Source organism: Raphanus sativus, chromosome 6, assembly GCF_000801105.2.
Source record: "Raphanus sativus cultivar WK10039 chromosome 6, ASM80110v3, whole genome shotgun sequence".
NCBI lineage: Eukaryota > Viridiplantae > Streptophyta > Magnoliopsida > Brassicales > Brassicaceae > Raphanus > Raphanus sativus.
In genome coordinates, this window is record NC_079516.1 from 14,353,539 (window position 1) to 14,366,408 (window position 12,870).

Genomic DNA, 12,870 nt, shown 5'->3' on the forward strand with positions numbered 1-12,870 from the left:
GGATGATATTTTATAATAAAAAAAAAACAATGATTGAAATAACAGCTTCTTCGCAACGGTCTCTTCCAGTCTTACCTTTCGATCGGAGGTCTTTCATGGCTACTTGACCGTATTAATCAAGAACGTGCATTTTAAGCTCTTTAGTCTTTCCATTAAGATTGAGCTTCGTGGATGTATGTTTTTGGTTTTGCTTTCTTATTCTGCCTTACTGATAACTCAGTTGTTTCAAGACGTTAAAAAAAAAAGAAATAGCAGCTCCTATGATTGTATTTCGAAACTTTTTAATAAAATAAAAAATAGCTTACATTTTTAGAGAAAAAAACTGTTTGAAATGAAAAAAAAATATATTTGAAAATCGGTTTTTAATAAATTTTATCTATTTATATATTTCATAAAATGATAAAAATATCAAACTATAGTAATTTAAAAAGAAAAATATTATTTTAGATAAATATTTAAAATATAAAATATTTTTTCAAAAACTCTGAAATTTCTCTAAAAACCCATAACACGTGTAACAAAGTTTTTTGAAAAATTTCAAGTCTCGGGTTTTCTTGGATTTACTCAAATATTGAATTCTCTCAAATCCATGATTTAATAAACCCCTTTAGACACCCATCAGATATAAAAATAACAAATAGCGTATTTTTTGTTAGTCCAGTATACTTAATCCTAATAAGCCTGATAGATAACCTGTTCTAGTTTAATACTTTGATGTTGACAAATTTTCTTTTTAGTACTTTCATTTGTTTTTCAAAAATATTCAATATCTATATTATTAACTACTGGGTTTATTCTTGTCATCAAAATCCCAAACTACTATATTTTCTGCTTTGATGTGTCTCATTAAGGTTTACTAGGAGCTGAGCTCCGTGAAAACGCAGAATTATATATTTATGTTATTTTATTTTTCGAAGAATATAACCATGTGAATAATATCAATACAATTAAAACAGCAGACATTTTTTAAATATCCCCTTAGTTTTTCAAACTATTTACAGCAATGCCATTACAATTTAATTTTAATAAAAAATTTGAAACAAAATATTGTGAATCATTAACGATAATTGAGAATATGCCAAAAAAATTCTCATTTACCAAATCTTACTATCCCTATCGTAACTATATTCCTATTAGTTAATATATATATATACTACCGTCTAAAGACGTGAGCTTCGAATCAAAATGGTAATTATCACTTTGGTAAAATAGGTGGATTTGAGTGGGATGTGGCCTGTGGGGATGATAGGAAAAGCTCTCTTTGAAGTCAGGTTCGATCTCCAATTTCTTTTTCTTAGAATCCCAAAGTTTGTAGCTTACGATGGACTTATCTGAGATTATCAATCTCTATGTGCTGGCATCTTTTGTTTTGAGGTTTCTCATGTTTACATATTTGTTTATTCTCTTATTTTGCAGGAAACTGATAGATTAATCCGCTGTTCATAATTTGTTGGCCTTTTTGTGTGGTAGATTTGAAAACAATTGTGTTAAGATTCGGGAAACAGCTGGTTTTATATCTATTAAGTTTGTGTCAACATTCTAATTCTAATACTCATTATTACAGCCCGTAATGACAGAAGGATCCAGAAAAATTTGTTACAAGAGCGGGTAACATTATAAAAATCAGCTGATTAAACCAGCTGGGATTAGATCAATATAATGACAGAAGGATCAGATGATATTATGTTTTTATTCTTAAAAACTAATGTTCTTATTAGTATTTATCAGTTAATTTTTAATCCGTTAATATTAAACTGATTGGTGGGTGGCGTCCATAAACCTGGTAACTACATCAATATAAATAAGTTTTTTCAAACATTAAACATAAATTAAATAAAGAAGCGAATATGTAGGGGATATTTTAAAATATGTTATTTTTTTACGATTTGGTTCCTAATAATCTGGACAATATAAAATCTATTTTCTGCATCTAACAACCATTTAAAGTGCCTACTAATCGAATGAACTATTTATAAGTTTATGTGAATAAATTCGAATAATAAGAACATTTAAAGTGCCTAATAATATGGATCATATCTATTTTTCTGAGTATATATCCAACAAATTAGAACATTCAACGAATTAAATCAATTATTTTAAACTCAATTTCGAAATTTGATTATATAACCTCTCAATCCCGTAAAATATGCTCTTAGATTTTGCAACAATTTTTTTAACTAAAAAATAAAATTTTATCATAATTAATATTGTTTTCGTCGCCTTCTTCTCTTATAAATATTTGTACAAACCCGAATTTAAGTAAAAAATAGGTGTACAAGATCTATAAGTTATATACAGTTTGTAAAAACTCTAATTTAATAAATAGGCATAAGTACAAGACCTATAAATTATATGCAGTTTATACAAACCCAAAGTAAATATACATGTTTTCAAATACAACGTTCGTTCACATTATTAATTAGGGACGAATACATGTTATTTTAAAAAATATAAATACTGATGTTACATTTTCATAAATTAATGACATTTAATTTTTATAAGTAGATTTTTAATAGAAATTAATATTCATAAAAACTCAATTAATTTAATGGATTTTAAATAGGTTATTCGATTAAAAGTATTTATTAAATGTGATTTAACTTAAAGTTAGTAAAGATCATATTAACTCATTGATATATATTTCAAACATTTTTAAAAAATGTTGTTTGGTTTTCGGTGCAGGTTGAGTTTGATATTGGTATCGGATATAACATTATAAGAGTCGTTCGAGTATATAGGTCAGGTCTAAAAGAGTATAAAACTTTTATTTTCGGGTTGATCCCGAGTCAGTTTTTTGGTATAAATATTCTTGATTAATTATGTTAGGTAACTATTAAGAAAATATAATATATTGCAAACTTTAAGAATAAACTTTAAAATTAATTTCTGAAATGCATATGTCAAAAGTGTACAGTTATGCAATATGACATATTTAATATATTTATCAAAATTATATTAAATTAAATTAATATTAAAAATAATATAATTACAAAAAAACACAAATATAAAAAATAAAATTCTCAAAAAATAAATATAAAAATCTAGTGTTTCTTTAAATTGTTGTTGTACATTTGGGGAGGGGGGGAGGGGTTGTATGTAAGGGCATTAGCAACAATGTATAGGTCGTGTTATTGAATTTGTGAAGGACGTTTTGTTATTGGTCTCCTGTTAATTTATGTTTGTTTGATTGACGTTGGATGTTTTAGCCTAAATTAATCTGCGTCAACACGAAGAAAGAAATTGTGTGATTTTGGTCTAGTGTTATTGGAGATAGTCATAGTCGGTATTCTTTGTGAGGATAGTATTTTAAATCGGCTGATAAGTGAGACAATACGCATGTTTAATAACAATAAATTTAATCCCTTTTTGTTATGCAAGTTCTTAATGACTGCTTAGATTTTCATATGCAATGATGGGGATATAGTACTTGGATGAGCAGATAACTTAATGGAAATGTGTTTTTTGTGCGTTAATTTGTCTGCCAACGTCTGTCTCAGCTTGTTCTGCTTTTACTCAATCAAAATATGTGATTAGTGACAACAAAAAAAAATATATAATATGAACTAGTTGCACTCATTATCGGAATAAGGATAATATTGTATATGTTCAAATTAACAGTTTACTAAAAAACTCAAACTCTTCCCAGTGATCAAGATCGTTTCACAACCAAAAAAATTGGAAGGTTTTTAACATAATAAAACGAAAATAAAGTTAGAGTTATTCAGAAATTAATATAGTTAAAACAATATATCATATTCTAATGCAATTTGAAAGTGGACATAAGTGGTCCTAAAAATTACTCCCTCCGTACCAATTTAAGTGATGTTTAAACATTTTTATTTTGTTTCATAATTAGTGATGTTCTCACAATTCTAAATAAAATTTAATGTCAATTAAAATTTGCAACCAATTACAAAATACTACATGTTTTTCTTATTGGTTGGACTGATTTTATTTAATGCAATTTTATGTAACCGAGATAAATTACATAGAAATTTGTATTTTCTTAATCTTTGTGTAAAAACCTTAAACATCACTTAAAATGGTACACATGGAGTACTATATATTTTAGGGGTTTATCTGTAGATATCCTTTACAAATTTGTGGATTTACATTCTCTTTAGGACTACTCTGTTGTTTTTCTTTTTTCGCGTTCGTCATTCTAACCATCGTTCTACAATTTCAGAGTAATCAATGATTTTGACCAAGTTAAACAGTTGTTACCTTTTAAGTGGTTAGATCTTGATATTAATTTTCTGTTTAAGTTTTTATTTATTTATAATAAATAATGTATTTGTAATATTTGATCGGTTTACATTGAATAAGTTAAGGGTGGGTATTTGGGTATCCACTCGAATTTGGTTAAAATTTAATCGGGTTTGAGATTTTTGAGTTTAAAATTCCAGCTCTATTCGGGTATTTATAAATTTTGGTTTCGGTATGACTCGGATCTTTGCGGTTCGGATAACCAGTTTAAACTATTTTTAAATTTTCAAAATTTATTTATACTTTAAATTTCCCTAAATCTAAAAATAAAAATAATATAACATATAAATTTGAGTAATGTAAGCTAAAGTATCTAAGTTAAAAATTAGAAACATGTTTAACTTGAATATTTGGATGGAGAATAAATATATGTTTTAAATATTTTTGGTGTTTTGACTATTGTTTATCTATTTTAAAAATTTATTTTTGACTATTTTTTATTTCAAATATTTTAGACAACTTTAAAATAGCTTATATCTTGGATATTAACTCTAAAAATAGTTAACATATTCAAATATATAAATATGATTCAAATACATTCGAATATCCGAAATATTTCGTTCGTATCAAGTTTAGTTCTGGTTTTCTGGATACCAAAATGGTAAATCCGTTTGGATATTTATCTAGTTTCGGTTCAAATTTGGTAATATTTTTTTGTTGTTCAGATTTGTTAAATGGAGAGTTGATATTATAATTTCATGAATTATTTGTCCAATAAAAATGTATTTTTTTGAAGCTGATAAAAATAAATACTTTTGACATTGATTTAATGGAGAAGTGTATTTAATTTAAATTTAATTTAGAAAAACACATTAATCTAATTAGAAAAAACATTAAAATATGAAGTATTATTTAATTCTAAGTGGCATGATAGTGTAAGTAGGTGTGAAAATTAAGGGGCAATTCTAAATGGTGCTTTTAGATAGACTAGATGCGATGTCCGCGCTACGCGCGGAAAATGTTTAATGTTTAATGGTTTATGATGAAAAAATAGTGAAAATATTTTTTTTTTGGTCAGTTTAACTAATTTTTCATGGATAAGTCAAAAAGAAAACTAATTTTACATGATTTTTTTGTATCCAAAACTAATTATATATTATTTAAATTTTATTTAAAGTTTTTCTTTGATTTTTGAACAATACTTCCTCCGTTTCTTAATATAAGTCGTTTTAGAGAAGTTCATTTGTTCCAAATTATAAGTCGTTTTCGGTTTTCTACGTAAAATTTATTAACACTTAATGCAGTATAACCAATGATAAAATATCTTCCATTTTTTGTATTGGTTGAATTGTGATTAGATAAATAATTAATGATGTTTTGTCTAGAAAATCTAAGAAATTAATGATTATCTTAATCCATGTGCATAATTCTAAAACGACTTATAATAAAAACGGAGGGAGTATAGTTTATGTTATTAGAATACTTAGCAAATTATTAAGTTTAATAACATTCTGGCAAAATACACAACCAAAATCAGTCGGATAAAGTACACACATAAATATAGATACACACTTCTTTTAATTAGAACAATATACAAATGTGAACAATACATATTTTAGTTAATAAATTATATTGTATGTTTTCTTTAAGCTGGATTAATCTTTGTGAATACTAATACAAACGCGACGCCTATATACTACAAAAACTATGGTTTTATTTTCTCAATAATCGTAAACACAACCTTCATTTATCATACCAAAGACAATGACTCCTTTCCTCTAATTCATTTGCTTCGCTCCCTCCATATATTGACTTAACGCTCCTTCTTTATCAGTCATTTCATCATATTTCTACTACAAATTTTCAGAAGCAGTAAGCCCAAAAAAAATTCTCCATTTCATGTTATTTGGTGAAACTATATTTAAAATACTGTATGAGCTGTGTCTTTTAAAAAAATTATAGTCGTAAAGGTTTGTGCAAATAAACAATACATAAACAACTACTAATATATTATTGAGCAATAATCTTCTAGGACTATGAAGTATATATTTGTTTTATATTTTTTTGTTGAACTATGAAGTATATAATTTTAATTTTCCTATCAGCACCAAAATTATGGTTCAAATAAAATATTATAACCTTACTCTGTTCACAATACTTACAGAATACTAGATTTTGACCCGCGCTTCGAAAGCGCGGATATTATTTTTCACTTTTATAAAATATATTATTTGTTTGTAATTATTGAATTTATTTATTTTAATAAAATTTTCTTTATAATAAATTCGACACATAGAGTGTCTCTGGTAAACTATGTATTTCTCTAATTTTGTTTTATTCGCTCTTCAATGAACATATTTATTTGGCTTGTTGTTAAAATAAATGTTTATAGACTTTGATCTCTGCACCTCCGCGGATGTATATTTTTAAAAAAATATGATGATATTTGTTTTTCATGTAATTATTAGGGTTTGGCAAAATGAATCCTAGGAACAGAACTGATACCAATCCGTAAATATAGTACCAAACCTGAACACAAATTGATTAAATATTCGAATTATTCAAAATTTTGTTAGTTAGAGAACCGAATCGGATCCGAACCGAAGTATTCGTGTACCTGAATTTATCTAAAAATAGATTTATATACTTATATATTAATTATTTTTATATTTAACGTATATAAAACATCAAGAATGATACTTTTAAATTGGTTTAAAATACTTGAAAATATATATAGATAGTCAAAAACAAATATCTGAAATATTTAAAGTATACTCAAATCACCAAAAATACTTAAAATAATTATTGATTTCGTATCCAAAATTTTAAATCAAACCAATTGATATGTTAATCTTAGGTATTCTGACATATGTTATTTAAATTTATAGGTAATATATTACTTTATTTATAGATTTTGAGAAATTTAAAATATATAGTGATTTAAAATTTTAAAAATAATTTAAATAGGTTATCCAAACCCAAACCAAACCCGCAATGATCCGAATCAAACTCAAACAAAAATTTAGGAACATCCTAATAGGACTGAAATCTTTGACCTCGAAAACCCGAAACGCAAACCGATCAGAACCAAGCCCGTATGGATGTCTGAAAACCTATCCTTAGTCATTATTATATATCGTATAATTTCATCATATAATTAATCGTATTTTATATGTACCATCATATAATAATCATATAATTAATAGTATTTAATATGTATATCGTCATATAAATAATTACATATATTATATTTTAAAAACTTAATATGAAATATAAAAACCATAATTTGAGTTGGTATTTCAAATTGGGCTTTATATTGTATTTTTCTTATATATATTGACAACATTCTTTTATAATGGACTTAATAACTTAAGCCCATTACTTTTTCTGTTTAATACTACAATTCATGTTTCCAAACAAAATTAATTTTTTTAAAAAGACTACAATCCATGTTTCCAAACACACCAAATTTTTTTAAGACTCTTATCCAAGTATCCAAACACACCGAAAATTGTACTTCAGCTTTAATAAGATAGATACTTATTCTACCATTAGAACAATTTTGATATAATTTTTTAAAATGCTTAATTTATTCTTAATCATATGTAACAATAATTCTAAATATTTTATAACAGCTTTCACTATTTATTTTATTATTTTTTTTTGTAAATTATATATGACAGTGATTAATTTTCTAAAACAATACTGATTAACCTTTAGAAAATAATTTTTAACATTGACCTCATAAAACATATTTACCACAAACATAATGATAACCATCTTATACTAACGAATAATTAAAGTAGTTAGAGTAAGTATTTAATATAAATTGTTATTATTTTAAAATATACATATTAGTTAAATTTATACATGTTATTGTATTTGAAGACTAAATAAACCATGTTATCTGAAAAATTAGTTATGATTTTTTTCAAATAAATATACTTGTTATTTTCTAAATATGATTTTTATTTCATGTTAAAAGGTTTAAATATTATCTTTCTCTTTTTTTATAGTTTTATTTAATAAGAATATTTTTAGTTTTATTTTTGTCTAAATTGAAATTAACATCAACTTTTGTATGATCTTTTCATAGTTTCTTTTTTAGCTGTCATTTAACTACTTGCTCCATTCGTTTTAGGTTTATACACATAGATTAAGAAAACATTTTGTTTTGCACATTTTCAAAATAAAAACATAATTGCCCATATACCTATCCATGTTTCAACCAATAGAAAAATAAGTAGAAAATCTTCTTATTAAAAATTTGGCATTGAAATTATAAAATAACATTTATTTCAAATAAAAATTTTCTTCTACAAAAATAATTAATCTGAAATAGAGAGAGTATTAGATTCTGTATTGAACTATGAACATGAGTTGTCTAATATTTCCACACATTGAACAAATTTTAACTGCTCGTAGCATCGTGTTTGCATTATTATAAACTCCTTTAAAATTACCTTTTTCTTAGAATCTTTGGATGCCGAAGTATTAACATGAGGAAAATGTGAACTTTCTAATAATTTGAGTATTGGTTGAGTTGAGACATGAACTTGCATTATTAGAAACTCCTTTAAAATTACCTTTTTCTTAGAATCTGGAGATGCCGAAGTATTAACATGAGAAAAATGTACACTTTCAAATAATTGAAGTGTTGGTTGAGTTGAGACATGAACATAATCATTGTTTCTCTCTAGCTCTAACAATATACATTAGACTATGTGATCGATCATTGTTCCTCTGTATCTTTAACCATATCTATAAATTAGAATGCCGACATGACTACTGGATGTATATACGATCTCTGTTTTTACATGCAAAAGCTTTTCATGACTCTCGGACAGAGGATTTGTACTCTTGAGAGCTTTAGACAAAGTGAAGCTTTTGACTCCCTGAGACAAAAGCTGATTATTGCGTCATATAAACTGACACTCTTTTGGTTGCTGATGATGTTTTTCTTGCTTTAACACTTGCAATGAAAGACTATGTTTCAATCTATTAATTTGAATCTCAAGCAATCAGATCAGAGTATAAAAAATTATTACCCCCCCCCCCCCAATCGGATATCCAAAACATTCATTACAAATACAATTTTTTTATTGTTCAAGACAAACAAAACTTACATACATAAGGAACAAAAGATCAGTTACTAACATTTTCTGCGACAAACACCATCTCAACCCCAATTAGCTTTCCTCCTCTTTTAACATTCTAGATCTCCAAAACCAAAGCAAACATGTGACCACAACCTGCTTACTACGCCCCGGCTTCAATTCGGATATATGGATTTGGGAATTCGCCATGACTGGAAGGTTCGAAAAAGGTCAACGCAAAGGTGATAAACCCATTGTGAGTTTCCACTTTGTCATCAAATCCTTATATGCAGAGATCCTCCGCGTTAAAGAGGATATCATTGAACTGAATTGAAGTAAACTTAGTTGCACTAACTGATGTATGCCATTGTTGATCTCTGTTATGCCTTCCCCTGAAACGAAGCTTAGCTGAGACGACAATGGCTGATAATCAGCTTGGCTCTTTTTGTACATCACTTAGGAATAGCTACTTGGGCCTCTAGAAAATCATGTTATTGGGATAAGACTGCGGCTGAGCTGACGGACACAGCCCCAGCTGTGATGTTTGACTCTGTTCTGACACGCTTCCCAACGACTATAGAGTGTGCTTAAACAGCCCGCTGATGTTCCTCCCAAAGCCATGCACTCCTTGACCAACTTTCACGACCTGTTTCACATATGCAAGGATTTGACATTCTCCAAAGAAAAGAGGGTCAAGAGACTCAAGACCAGATGAAAATTCGAAAATATGCCGCGTACCATCTTTGTTGTACAAAGAAAACAGTGCTTAGAAATATCCGAAACTGGGACCCATTTTGCCTGAAGAAAACTAATTAGGCATTAGACACGCTCGCACAATAGAACTAAAACTAATTCGCTCAATTAATTCAACAGAAGCAGCACCCACTGGAGTCATGATTTCTCTAGCAACCATTGGCTTAATCACCATGACAGAGTGTCAAATCAAGAAAAATAAGCAAACATAATAACAGAAAGATGTATCAAAAAGGACATACCAGCCACTCTCGAGATGCTTCGAACATCAAAGTCTCCCTATTTCAGCTATTGCATTCCCTGAAACAATCTCAAAAGAATTCAGCTTTCAAAGAACGTCAGATAATTTACTGTAGCCAACTGCAAAACATGTTCCTGAATACTCGTTTTAAAACTCAATCGCACAACCTAACAGTGGTTGTATCTGCACAAAACCTGAAATCAAAACTATATATACTCACTGAAATAGCTGTAGGAGTTTGGTCGTTTCTCAGGACAAATATCCAGTGTTTGACCAAAGGATGTGGTGGCACGAAGACCTGCAAAATCCAAGAATGAATTCATCTCTTTTAACTCTCAATATAAAAGTTAATTCTGGCTTCCAGTGGCAAATTGATAGTGACTGAATTGGCGCTAAACTTTTAATTGGCAGTGTTTATAAAAAAGCTTAATGAAAAAAGAGGTACCTTTGATATCTACTTGAACAACTTTCTTTTGAAAGTTTGCAATTTGGGCCTGCAAGGATAGATAAACACCAACAATTTCATTTATAATTGTTTTCGGTTTTAATTTTAAATTATATGATGATATAAATTAGAAGTAAAATCAGTTGTCTTGCCATAGGTATTGACCCTTACGGGAAGATCTCATGGGATTAGCTTGGCTTCTGATTTGATCACGTCAGTTCATAATCATATGACTCGTTGAAGATTTGCAATCCGGGCCTGAATTGAAAGAATAAGCTGAAAAACACCATGAACCCATAGAATAATTAATCTATTGCTACCTATAAATCAGGAAGAGGGAACCGTTTTGTTTTTCAAAATCGCCAGAGGTACCTTAGCATCAAGAAGAAGTAGATCGACCCCATAAGCTTGCCGTTTCTTTTCACATCCCGATTCCTGACCTTGCAAAATCTGAGAAGACAAAGTTTCGACGGTAGTGTTACAGCGCCTGTTCGTGGGAGCATAAGAGACTTTAAAAGAGCCCATTAATGGGATTAAAGCATGTACAGGAGTGGGGAGGGAATTGATTGTTCGTGGGGAAAGATTCTTAACGGAGGAAACGAAGAAAAGAAGAAAAATAGAGTTTGTTCTTCGCGCAAAGGAGAAAGAGAGCGTCAGATGGGATATACGGGCTCATCAAATTTGATCGATACGGGCCGGCGTTTCGAAGCCCAAATGTTAGAGTCGACGCATCTGACGTGGTTAAAAGGTCTCTTCCGTCGATTTAATATGGGGACGTGGACACCCTCTCCATGGCTTATATTTGCCTTTTAGTATTGTATATTGATATTCGCAAAAAGCATTTTGAAAAATATCAATGTTGAGTGTTAAATTGTGTTTACTTTTGAAAAATTTGGGTTCATTTGCTGTAACCAAAATATTACAGGGACATAAATACAAAAACAAAAACTAAATACATAGAGTCACAGCGTCTAAAACCTTACTCTGTTCATGTTTGCCATTGTACATTCTCATACCATGACCTCTCAATGCATCTGGTATTGCAAACATCCACCAGGGCATCGTCATCCATTCTCATCCCCATTGTATCTCCGTCCCCTCAGCTTTCTTTCTCAGACGTAACAATCACCGATCATGTCTTCCTCGATTTCTCCCTATATCCCACCAACTTCCGCTCAGATCCCTCCGCCACGCTCTCCTGCACGGCTGCACAACATATTGCTCCAACTCTACTCCTCTTGGCCACACAGTTCTCCGACTATACTGATTTTCTTAAAATTATATATATATTAAAATGATCATCGTAGTAAACCAATAAGCTCATTTTCTCTAAAACAATAAATTTATAAGCCCATTTCATAAATAAGAAAACTTGTCACTAAAAACAATTTTTTTGAAGTGGAATCCACAGGTGTGTTTGTGTACACCTTTAGAAAAGAGAAAAATCCCTCGTTATATATATGATTTCCACATAAAAGTGAAGTGATAGTTTTTGTCTGATAAATCTACACATTACATCATCTCAGATATTGGTGTTTATAGAAAACCATCGAATATACTTTACATGAGGCAGCTGTTGCGAAGCTGTTGAGAAGTGGAAGCCATGTTTTCAACTAGGCGAATATCAAGAAAGAAATAACGTGACCACACATTAACACGAATCCATGTTCTAATGGTCTTTTTTCTTCTTTGGTAAATTGTTAAGATTTGTACAATTTTTTTAATTTTCTACACTGTTGCAAGCAACTTATTTGAAACGAAAAGAGACAGCAACAGAGAAAAAAAAAAAAAAAAAAGAGAGCAGAGCAAAAAGAGGACAAGTCAAGGGGGCCGGTAGATTAAAAGAAAGAATCGAAGCAGATATTCAGCAGGCGGAGGTCTTGGCTTGATAGAGAGCAAACGATCACGAAGAAGTCTGTCCAGAGCATGTGTCGGTGACGAGACTACCGTGAAGTTGCGCGCATTCCTCTCCTTCCAAATGAGGTAGATTGAGGACTGAAAGATGAGCTTGATCAAGGCAATGGCGTTAGCATTTGGAGGCTGATGTTGCTGGAGAATCCAAGCGGCAGCTGAATGCAAATCAGTGGGAGGATTATCCCAGATTTGAGAAGCGAATGTTTGCCAAATGG

At 29.4% G+C, this 12,870-nt stretch overlaps 1 long non-coding RNA gene across 1 annotated transcript; it reads right to left on the minus strand.

Moving 5' to 3' along the window:
• Positions 1–9,271: 9,271 nt before the first annotated feature.
• Positions 9,272–11,355, minus strand: LOC130496079 (uncharacterized). Its single transcript, XR_008935111.1, has 4 exons — positions 11,114–11,355; positions 10,742–11,017; positions 10,517–10,594; positions 9,272–10,355 (listed from the first exon to the last, which is right to left on the minus strand). It is a non-coding gene; the product is annotated as an uncharacterized LOC130496079 (long non-coding RNA).
• Between the last annotated feature and the right edge of the window lie 1,515 nt (positions 11,356–12,870).